Here is a 12,504-nt window from a genome sequence, read left to right as displayed (position 1 = left end):
AAGAACCCCCGTAGACTTTTGCACTGTGTGTCTTCCTATCTCTCCTTGCCAATCCGGATTGCTCTTGGAGAATTTGTTCAATAATGCATATATCTCGTCAAAGCTTTTCTCCAACACTTGACCCCCAGCTGCAGAATCTACCACGATCTTTGTTTCAAAATGTAGCCCTTCTATGAAAGTGTGAGCTAACACTTCATTCATCTGATTGTGATGAGGACAGTCTCTGAGTAGCCCCTTGAACCTTTCCCAAGCTGAGTATAAAGATTCTCCCGCTTTCTGTTTGAAGGCAACTATCTCACTTCTGATCTTTGCAGTTTTGCCTGAAGGGAAGAACCTTGCTAGAAATTTTCTTGCCAAATCATTCCATGTTGTAATTGAATTAGCTGGTTCTGCTTTTAGCCATCGCTTAGCCTCGCCCAACAGAGAGAATGGAAAAAATGTAAGACTCACATAATCTGGAGTGACCCTGTTACTGGTGTAAGTATCACTAATCTCCAAGAAGTTCAGAATATGCTGATGTGGATCCTCGTGTGCAAGACCCATAAATTGCCCATTTGCATGAAGCAGCTGGATCATGCTCTGTTTCAGCTCAAAGTGCCCAGTGATCCTGGGCTTCACTATACTGGAGGTGACATTAGCAATGCTGGGCATCGCCACCTCCTGAACAACCATGGGTTGCTCCTCTGCCATGTCCACAGGAAATTGAACAAGTGCCTGAATATTGTTCGTGTCCCTTGCTTCCCTCAACCTCCTGTGAAATGTTCTCTCAGGTTTAAGATCAAAGCCTTTAAGTCGGTCTTGGCTCCTGACCCTACGCATTCAATCAAAGTTCCTGAGATCCGAGCAACAATCAAGTAATGTTAGACTTGATGAAATAGACAATTAAAGTAAAAACTAGCAAGCAGCTAATATTCAAGTCCCCGGCAACAATGCCAAAAACTTGTTGCTCCCAAACGCACACGCAAGTATACGTGGTCGATAAGTAATATAATGATAAGTTGAGTGTCGAACCCATAGAGACTTGTGTAAACTACTCACTAAATCACTAAAATTGTTATTCAGTCCAGCTAAAATCAAAGTCCAATAATATGATTATATTATACTACAATTCTAAATAATAACAAAGTTATCAAGTAACAAGTTGATTGTTGTGTATTCAGTAGAGACAAATATTCCAGAGTTGTGATCGATTTACCATTCGTATTGTGTTCTAATTAACTCTCCCTTTCATATAAACTCATGGTTTCTAATTAATCGATAAATGCTCTCATAGCCTTCTCCCGAAGTACTACTCACCTATTCTCAATAGGTTAATGCCTATATTCCTATGAAATCAATCTATTAAGAACGCATTAAGATCAAGATATTTAATTAAGCACAGTGACTAGGTATATTCCTATCCTAACCACAAATTCGCTCCCCCTAAGGGTTAAGATCATGGTCTCTTCAATTCTTCTCTAATCTAAACATGGCTTTCCCAAGCATAGCATAGATAGTAAATAGAACCTAACTGCTGGCCAGACAATTAAGCAATTAAACACAGAATTGAAGAAACAACCATATATTGGTGAATTATAATCAAGGTCAAGTCAACGTTAAACAACAATATTCATGGCTAAATCACAATTCCAGAACAATGGGTGTTTAGCCACTCGTGATGTAATCAAACAATTGCATAAGTTTTGATTAATTGAAAAATACTAGAAAAGATGAAGAATTCTGAGATGTTCTTGCTCCCCAATGTTTCTTGCGTGTCTTTTTGCTCCAAGGTGCATCTCCCGATCATTCCTACAAGTAAAAACACTTCAAATCAATATAATTCATAGCATTTAATATCCCAAATTCACGAAACAAGAATAAGATATAAGACGATATACATAAAAATATATATACTTTAAGCTAAACATCACGTACTGCTTCATCAGTTGACCGACAGCCCACGCCGCCAGTAGTAGCTCATGCGAGGGGCAGAGGCCGAGGTCGTGCTAGGGCCCGAGGCAGAGGCAATTGAGCAGCAGCACCCGCGATGGAGCCTCTAGTTGAGTTTGACGATGAGGTTCCAGCCCAAAAAGTTCTAGCAGGACCAGCTCAGGTCCTAGAGGGGTTCATCGTCACCCCAGTACTTCAGGATGCTCTGGTCCGTCTAGTGGGCCTTATGGTAGTGTCGCCCATGCAGACTTGCTTCTTGTATCACCAGCGGTCTCTGAGTATAGGGGAGGAATACAGACTCCCGCTACTCGCACTCCGTAGCAGATGGCTCCCCAGTTTCAGACTCTAGCAGCTCTGCCAGTTGGGGTAGCTCAGCCAAGTGTTGTGGCACAAACTGGTGAGGGGCCAGCTATGTCTGCTGATGCCTTGTGGAGATTGGACAGGTTCACCAAGATTTTTACTACCACTTTTGGTGGTACATCTTCTGAGGATCCCCAGGATTATATGGACAGTTGTTATGAGGTTTTACAGAACATGGGGATAGTGGAGACCAATGGGGTCGACTTTGCTGCTTTTCGTCTCTCTGGATCTGCCAAGACTTGGTGGAGAGATTATTGTTTGGCTAGACCAGATAGTCACCGGATTTGACTTGGGATCAGTTCTCTTAGCTATTTATGGAGAAGTTTATTCCTATCACTCAGAGGGAAAACTATCAGAGGCAGTTTAAGCGTCTCCAGCGGGGTTCTGTGACTGTCACTCAATATGAGACCAGATTTATTGACTTGGCCCGTCATGCTCTTCTTATAATTCCCACTGAGAGACAGAGAGTAAGGAGGTTCATTGAGGGACTCGTTCATCCTATTCGATTGCAGATGGCTAAGAAGATGGGGAGCAAGATTTCTTTTCAGGATGTGACCAATATGGCTAGGAGAGTTGAGATGGTTCTATCACAGGGGAGTGGTCAGGGGTCTCACAAGAGGCCTCGTCATTCGGGCAGGTTCAGTGGTGCCTTGTCTTGGGGAAGGGATCTTTTGGTAGGGGCCATCCCTCCAAGCCATTTCATTCAGCACTACAGGCTTCTCAGATGCCCCAGGTGGTCGTGGTTCTCATATGCAGTGTTCTGATCAGTTAACCTATAGTACATCGCTAGCTCCTATCAATGCGCCTCCATTCCAGAGTTTTCAAGGTCGTCAGTCCCAGCAGCTAAGGACTTGTTATACTTGTGGCGACACAAGGCATATTACTAGATTTTGCCCTCGAGCACCGAGAAGCTCTCAGCATCAAGGTTCCCGTGCCATGGTTTAGGCACCGGAATGTTCCACCGCCTGCTCAACCAGCTATAGGTGGAGGTAGAGGTGCTAGAGGTGGAGGTAAAAGTATTAGAGGTGGAGGTCAGGCCGCTAGAGGTGGAGGCCCGCCAGCAAGAGGCCATCCCAGAGATGTAGTTCAGAGTGGTGGGGTCCAGCCCCGATGTTATTCTCTTCCAGCCAGTCCTGAGGCTGAGGCCTCCGATGCAGTTATCACAGGTACTGTTTTGGTTTGTAGTAGAGATGCTTCAGTTCTATTTGATATATGATCTACATACTCCTATGTGTCATTTTATTTTGCACTGTATTTGGTCATGCCTAGTGATTCCTTGAGTGCTCCTGTATATGAGTCTACACCGGTGGATGATTCTATTGTGGTATATCGTGTCCATCGTTCATGTATAGTTGTTATTGGGGGTCTTGAGACCCGATTAGATTTGTTACTTTTGGATATGGTTGATTTTGTTGTCATATTGGGGATGAACTGGTTATCACCTTACCACGCTATCTTGGACTGTCATGCCAAGATTGTGACATTAGCCTTGCCGAGGTTGCCTCGTCTGGAGTGGGGAGGGACTCCTGGTCATTCTACCAGCATGGTTATCTCATATATGAAGGCTCGGCGTATGGTTGATAATGGATGTTTGGCTTACTTGGCAAAAGTTCGTAATTCTAGTGCCGAGGTTCCTTCTACAGATTCTGTGCATGTTGTTCGTGAGTTTCCTGAGGTATTTCATTCAGACCTACCAGGTATGCCACCCAATAGGGATATTGACTTTTGCATTGATTTGGCTCTGGGCACTCAGCCCATTTTTATTCTGCCATACCGTATGGCTCCGCCGGAGTTGAAAGAATTGAAGGAGCAATTGCAAGACTTGCTTGATAAGGGCTTTATTAGACCTAGTGTCTCACCTTGGGGTGCGCTAGTGTTGTTCGTTAAGAAGAATGAAGGATCGATGAGGATGTGTATAGATTATCGGCAGTTGAATAAGGTTATAATCAAGAACAAGTATCCATTGCTGATGATTGAAGATTTGTTTGATCAGCTTCAGGGTGCCAAGGTATTTTTGAAGATTTACTTAAGATCTGGCTACCATCAGTTGAGGATTAGGGCATCCGATGTCCCTAAGACAACTTTTCGCACTCGGTACGGGCATTATGAGTTCTTGGTCTTGTCATTTGGGTTAACAAATGCCCCAGCAGCTTTCATGAATTTGATGAACCGAATATTCAAGCCTTACTTGGATTCATTCGTGATAGTCTTCATTGATGATATTTTGATCTATTCCTACAGCCGAGAAGAGCATGAGCAGCATCTAAGAGTTGTTCTTCAGACTTTGAGAGACAGTCAGTTATATGCTAAGTTTTCAAAATGTGAGTTCTGGTTGAGTTCACTTGCATTCTTGGGTCATGTTGTATCAGCAAAGGGTATTCAGGTGGACCCTAAGAAGATTGAGGCAGTCAAAGACTGGCCTAGACCCCCATCAGCTAATGAGATTCGGAGTTTCTTAGGTTTGGCAGGCTATTACCGTCGGTTTGTAGAGAGCTTTTCATCTATTGCAGCCTTGATGACCAGGTTAACCAAGAAGGGTGCCCATTTCAGGTGGTCGGATGAGTGTGAGGCGAGCTTTTAGAAGTTCAAGACAGATTTGACTACGGCGCAAGTGTTGGTTTTTCCCATAGGTTCAGGGCCATATACAGTGTATTGTGACGCGTCTTGCATTGGACTTGGTGCGGCGTTGATGAAGGATGGCAAGGTCATTGCTTATGCTTCGCGATAGTTGAAGATTCATGAGAAGAATTATCCAATTCATGATTTGGAGTTAGCAGCCATTGTTAACGCGCTGAAGATTTGGAGGCACTATTTATATGGTGTGTCATGTGAGGTGTTCACGGATCACAAGAATCTACAGTACTTGTTCAAGCAGAAGTAGCTAAATTTGAGGCAGAGAAGGTGGTTGGAGCTATTGAAAGACTATGATATTACCATCCTATATCATCCGGGGAAGGTCAATGTAGTGGCTGATCCTTTAAGTAGGAAGTCACTCAGCATGGGTAGTTTTGCGTATATTCCGATCGGTGAGAGACCGCTTGCTTTGGATGTTCAGGATTTAGCCAATCAGTTTGCGAGGTTGGATGTTTCTAATCCCAACCGCGTGTTAGCTTGCACTGTCACTCGTTCTTCATTATTTGAGCGTATCAGAGTTCGGCAGTATGATGATCCTCATTTATGTGCCCTTAGGGACACAGTGCAGCACGGTGGTGCCAAGCAGGTTATAGTAGGATATGATGGAGTTTTGAGGATGCAGATTCGAGTTTGTGTGCCTAATGTGGATGGACTTCGAGAGTTGATTCTAGAGGAGGCCCATAGTTCCCGGTACTCTATTCATCTAGGCGCCGCTAAGATGTATCAGGATTTGCGGTAGCATTACTGGTGGAGGAGGATGAAGAAGGATATTGTTGCATATGTGGCTCTGTGTTTGAATTGTCAGCAGGTAAAGTAGGAGCATCAGAGACCTGGTGGTTTGTTTTTAGAGGATTGAGATTCCTGAGTAGAAGTGGGAGCATATCACTATGGACTTCATTGTTGGACTCCCACGGACTCAGAAGAAGTTCGATGTAGTGTAGGTTATTGTTGATAGGCTGACCAAGTTAGTGCATTTCATTCCTGTGGCAGATTCCTATTCTTCTGAGCGGTTGGCAGAGATCTATATCCGGGAGATTGTTCCTCTTCATGGTATGCCCTTGTCTATCATTTCTGATCGAGGTACGTAGTTTACCTCACATTTTTGGAGGGTAGTTCAGCGTGAGTTGGGCACACGAGTCAAGTTGAGCACAACATTTCATCCTCAGACGGATGGGCAGTCCGAGCGTACTATTAGAATTTTGGAGGATATGCTCCGAGCTTGTGTTATTGACTTTGGAGGCTCGTGGGATCAGTTCTTTCCATTGGCGGAGTTTGCCTACAACAAAAGCTATCAGTCGAGCATCCAAATGGCTCCCTAGGAGGCATTATATGGCAGGCGTTGTTGGTCGCTGGTTGGATGGTTTGAGCCGGGAGAGGCTCGGTTGTTGGGTACAGATCTAGTACAGGATGCCTTGGACAAGGTTAAGATCATTCAGGATAGGCTTCGTACAGCTCAATCCAGGTAAAAGAGTTATGCCGACCGTAAGGTTCATGATGTGGCATTCATGGTCCGCGAACGAGTGTTGCTTTGGGTGTATACTATGAAGGGCGTGATGAGATTTGGAAATAAGGGCAAGCTAAGCCCTAGATTCATTGGTCTTTTTGAGATTCTTGATCGAGTGGGAGAGGTGGCTTACAGACTTGCATTGCTGCCGAGTTTATTAGTCGTGCATCGAGTGCTTCATATGTCCAAACTTCGGAAGTATCACGGTGATCCATCCCACGTGTTAGACTTCAGCACTGTCCAGTTGGACAAGGACTTGTCCTATGAGGAGAAGACAGTAGCTATTTTTGACCGGCATGTTCGTCAATTGAGATTGAAGAGTTTTCCTTCGGTTCGTGTTTAGTGGAGGGGTCATCTTGTTGAGGCAGCGACCTGGGAGTCCGAGTCCTATATGCGTAACCGCTATCCCCATCTTTTCTCCGACTCATGTACTTTTCTTATGTCCTTTAGAGGACGAACGGTTGTTTTAGAGGTGGAGAATGTGATGACATCACTCGTTTTGAAAGTAAATTCTGTGTTTTGAGGCCTTAAATTATCTAACCTCGATTTGCGTGCGCAGTCCGAGCGCATTTCCGGAAAGCTTTTATGTGAAATCTAAGTAAAATGAAGAAATTGGCCTTTAAATTTGATTAAAGTTGACTTTTGTCAACATTCTTGGTAAATGGACCCGGATCTGTGATCCGGTAGTCTCTTAGGGTCCGTAGTAAAATATGGGACTTAGGCTTATGCCCGAAATCGAATTCCGAGGTCCCATGCCTGAGAAAAGAATTTTTAAAGAAAATTATTTGGAAAAATATAAAGGGTTTTAGAAGTAAATTGATGAAATTTCTTGATGGTATTGGGCACGTATCTTGGTTCTGGAGTCTGGTACATGTTTAAAATAATAATTTAGTTTAATCTGTGGAATTTGGTAAGAATCAGAGTTCGTTTGGTATAAAATGGACCTATAGTTCAGAAAATAGAAAATTTCAATGTTCTTGAGTGATTTCATGAATTTGAGGTATAATTCATAGTTGTTGATGTTATTTTGATGATTTGATCGCACGAGCAAGTCCATATGATGTTTTTGCACTTGCGTGCATGTTTGGTTTGAGCCCCGCGGGCTTGGGTGAGTTTTGGATAGGCCACGGAGTGTATTTGGACTTAGGAAATTTCAGCTGGTATCTGGTATTTTTGCCCAGGCCTCTGATCGCGCAATTGCGAGATCAGAATTCGCAAATGCGAAGCTCTCAGGCTTGGGAAATGTGACCCAGGCGTCACAAATGCGAACCAAGGCTGGACAGGCCCTCTTCGCAAATGCGAGCTTTGGGTAGGAATTGCGAAGCCTGCCCATCGCAAATGCGATGCTTTCCTTCACAATTGCAAAGGTGATAGGATTTCTCAAGGGTCGCAAATGCAACAATTTCTTTACATTTGTGAAGATAGCAGATTTTCCAAAGGGTCGCAATAGCGACATCTCCACCTGTATAAATTATAACTTAGACATGATTTCATCCATTTTTACAACTCTTCAAACCCTAAAACATCTTTGGGCGATTGTTCAAAAGCACATACTCTTCCAAATCATTAGTATGTCATTTCTAACTCATTTCTTTCAATCTAATCCATATTTTTACGTGATTTCATTTCAAAATCAAGGGGTTTTTATGGGAAATTGGGTGATTTTGGGTAGAACTTAGGATTTTCAAATTTTAGGGATTTGGACCTCTATTTGAGGTCTGATTTCGAATCAAATTATATATTTGAGTTCGTGGGTGAATGGGTGATCGGGTTTTGGTTTGAACCTCGGGTTTTGACCACATGGGCCCGGGATCGAATTTTTGACTTTTTGGGGAAATCATTAGAAAACCTATTTTCATGAATTAGAATTGGTTTATTTAGCTTTTATTAATATTACTAAGTAAATTGTGGCTAGATACAGGCGGGTTGGTGGTGGAATCAAGAGGTAAAGCGGTAGTTGAGGCTTGATTGTGTTCGTGGCATTGATATTGTTTTCCTTGCTGGGATATTATTGTTATACTATTGTTTCTTTGCCGAGATTCTATTATGATTTTATTGATTCTCTTGCCCAAATTACTTGTGATTGTTGCTTGGGTAAGGAAGAGTAGAAGCACGAAGGGTGATGTCGTGCGTGATATTGGTGAGTGAGTGTTAATGCACGAACGGTGATGCCGTGCCGATATTATGAATGTAAAAGCACGAAGGATGATGTCGTGCTATGATATGAGTGATAATTCATGAAGGATAATGTCGTGCCATGATTATGTGAGGTTAAAGCACGAAGGGTGATGTCGTGACGAATCTATTGATTTTATGGTGAGAACGAGAGTAAAAGCACGAAGGGTGATGTTGTGCACTTGTTATTGTTTTCCTTATTCTTGCTCATAATTGAATTATGGTGTTCTTTGTGCTTCTCTACTGAAATTTTATTAGTACTTAAATTATCAGATTTCATCTTCCACATTGCTTTTATTATTATTGTCGTTCCGCTGTTGATCACATGTTAAATTGAATTGTTAAAAGATTAGGAAAAAGGGTAATAAAATCTGTAACACTTGGCTTGCCTAACTTTCAGAAGTAGGCACCATCACGACTCCCGAGGATGGAAATCCGGGTCATGACAATCTATGTTCTTACAACCAATGCTTCGAAAAGCTATTGAGTTAAATTTGTATTTTCACAACCATTGCTTTCACTCTCTCTTCTTCTCACATCTTCTATATATGCTTTAAGGGGTCGTCCGCCATTACTGTTTTCCCCCTGTGTTACCTGGTTGCAATGTAAGAAAATTGAAGAGTAGAAGTCCACCATTGAAGGCCATTCAAATCTTTGCTTTCGAAAATAGGATTTTTTGAGTTTGTTAGTTGTTTGGATTGGGTATTGTTCCAATTGATTAAAAATATCAAAAGGAGTTTAAAATTTAAATTTGAAGTGATTTGGAGTAGATTTGAGCAAGATTTGAGTCAAATTTCAGAAATAACGCAAGAAAGAAGACGAAGTCAGTTTTTTGTATAATTATGTATAATCTTGTATAATAGTGTATAAACACATCTTATACACTATTATACACTTTTATACACCTTTATACAAGCGTATGTAGACGAACTTCTTCCACGATTTTCTGTTGCAATTCTTGTTCAAAACCAGTCCAAATCTCTATTACATGACTTTAAACTTTATATACAACCTCCTTATATTATTTCTAACAAGTCTAAATAACACCCACTCCAAATTTCTCACAAAATCAAATTCTGAATTTAAACCCACATTTTAAGCTTGTTAAAAATCTAAATTTCACCACTCAAATGGATTTGGTTTGTTGAACTAATATTTGAGTCACAGTTACTGATTCGAAAATTAACCTAAAACCATGAGAAATATTCTTTAAAAATTAAATAATAATTTCGAGAACATATTGGAGTTGAATGCTGAGTATTCGCCTATTATTTTTAGGCTAATTGGTTGTAAATTGAAATATGGGCTATAAATTTGAAAAATTTGGAGTCCAGTTATTCTTATGTAAAATTTTCTCAAGATTATAAGGGAAGGAGATGATCACTACCTTATACACCAGGTTGAAATTCAAAAACATTTAGATTCAAGAATATCAACATCTCTGGTTCGTTAGCTAACTATAAAGATGATAAGTTGGAACCCAATTTAGGCATTTTGGACAAGATCCTTTTCTTCATTGGGGATTTTGAAGCCGGCTGGTGTAACTCAATCTGTTTACGACTATTTCATTGGTTACTTGTTGTTTCCTACCAACACGTCTATCAAGTGAACAAGACTTACGCAAATACATAAAAAAACACCTAACCCTTTTTTGTATCTTATTCAAAATTTTATTTCTTTGTAATGGTAATATTTCAATATTTTTCTATGTTTATTATGTAATATGATGTGTTCATTAATCTTTGAATGTAAATTTAAGCCCCAACTTCGTCTCTATCCAAGGACTTTATAGTTATTGGGTAAAAAAAGCTGATTAGAGCGTTTTGTCCTGCTCATTTTATCTTCTCTTCAAACCTTGCTAAACTCTGATTTGCTCTAATTTAACCTAACCAGTAAAGAAATTGGTCAAGAAATCAACCAGTATAACTCTGGGGCAAGTGTACACATAGTCATTCTCAGTGATGCTATTTAGAGATTAGCCATTACTACTTATTTTGTCCTAAAATTTTAAACTAAAAATTCTAGCTGTTTGCAACAAATTATTTGTGGTACAAAAATAAATTGCAACCACAATATAAATTTGAAGAAATATAATTTATTGATAAATAATTATGGGTACAATTCTGTTTCTCCCTTGATTCTTCTCTCCTGATTATCTCCGTGATTCGAGGGCCTTAGCGGCGTATTTCTCGAACGTAGGATGATGTTGACCTTCCTCAGATGTATTTGATCTCCATGAAAAGGAAGAACATCCGTTGATCACTTCGGCGACTTTGAGAAAGACAATATTTGATGTCTTTGATTTCTCTATGAATATTCCGTGATTTTTTATGGAATTTCGAGATCGTCTTTGAAGGATATATGTAGCCTTATTTATAGGCACAAATTAGGGTTTGGGTGAAGTAGCCACCAAGTAACCCTAATAGACTCCTAATGTTTCAAAAGTTGTCTTGAAATTAGGACTTATCTTGATTTGCCAAAATTTCAGTGTCACAAATGCCCCCTACATCAAAGTTTGTCGAGGTGTAGACTTGCTGAAACTTGAAGACGAGACTTGAAGTACCCAACCATCGCAACAGATAATCTTGAAATTTGAAATTTTTGATTTGCAGGAGGAAGAGATAAAGGGCAGAACCGGTCCCACAGGGTTGTGACGACCCGCCCAGTCGTCTCATGAGTTACCGCTCCGTTTTTCCTATTACTACTTCTTTATGCTTCGTTATCCGTGTTTTGTGGTATCGGGTTGGTCGGATCGAATTTGAAAAGGATTTGGCAAGGTTTGAGACACTTAGTCTCTTTAGAGTGAGTTTAAGTTAGAAAAGTCAACCGGATGTTGACTTATGTGTTAGAGGGCTCAGATGTGATTTCCGATGGTTTGGTTAGCTTAGGGAGGTGATTTATGACTTAGGAGCGTGATCAGAATGAGTTTTGGAGGTTCGGGGTAGATTTAGGCTTGAATTGACGAAGTTAATAATTTGACGATTTCTGGTTGGTAAAGTGAGATTTTGATATAGGGGTCGGAATGGAATTCCGAGAGTTGCAGTAGTTCCGTTGTGCCATTTGGGATGTGTGTGCAAAATTTCAGGTCATTCAGACGTGGTTTGGTTGGGTTTTTTATCAAAAGGGGAATTCGGAATTTTTTAGGATATTTGGCTTGAATCCGATGTGTTTTGGGTGATTTGATGTTATTTGAGGTGTTTTGATGATTGGAACAAGTTTGAATAAGGTATTAGGATGTGTTTGTGCCTTTGGTTGAGGTCACGAGGGTCTCGGGTGAGTTTCGAGGGGTCGAATGGATCATTTTGGAGTTAAGGATTATTGCAGAAATTATGTTAAGCTGTTGCAGGGATTTTTCCCTTCGCGTTCGCGAGTGGACCCTCGCATTCGTGTAGAGTCTTTTGGTCAGCTGGGTTTGAGGTCAAGTTGTTCATCGCATTCGCGGGAGATGGAGTGCGTTCGCGAAGTGTATGTCTGAGGAACCATCGCGTTCGCGATGGTCATGTTGCGTTCGCGAAAGAGGAAAGTTCGTCAAAGTAAATTTATGCTTCGCAAATGCGAGGGTTTGACCGCGTTCGCGAAGAAGGAATAAATGCATGGGCAGAATGTTTTTAAGCTCGTCTTGTCCGCGATTTTGGGGCTTATTTCCTCCATAGTTGATCGTTTTTGGAGGTTTTTGAAGGAGATTGAAGAGGGATTCAAGGGGAAACATTTGGAGGTAAGAATTTTGGACTAAAAACTTGATTATTATGTGAATTCCACCTAGAAAATCATGGAATCTAAGCCTAAAATTGAAGAGCTAGGACTTGAAATTTGAGACCAAACATTTGGGATTTGAAGGGTCATTTGTGGATGGATTTTGATGTTTTTGATATGTATGAACTCGTGGGGAGATAAGGAATCCG

General features: G+C 41.0%; 1 non-coding gene across 1 annotated transcript; it reads left to right on the top strand.

The window, feature by feature from the left end:
• The first annotated feature begins 204 nt into the window (after window positions 1-204).
• LOC142165095 (small nucleolar RNA R71) lies at window positions 205-309 on the top strand. Its single transcript, XR_012696087.1, has one exon. It is a non-coding gene; the product is annotated as a small nucleolar RNA R71 (small nucleolar RNA).
• Window positions 310-12,504: the final 12,195 nt, after the last annotated feature.

Source organism: Nicotiana tabacum, chromosome 1, assembly GCF_000715075.1.
Source record: "Nicotiana tabacum cultivar K326 chromosome 1, ASM71507v2, whole genome shotgun sequence".
Lineage (NCBI taxonomy): Eukaryota > Viridiplantae > Streptophyta > Magnoliopsida > Solanales > Solanaceae > Nicotiana > Nicotiana tabacum.
This window is presented reverse-complemented; position numbering and strand designations above follow the sequence as displayed.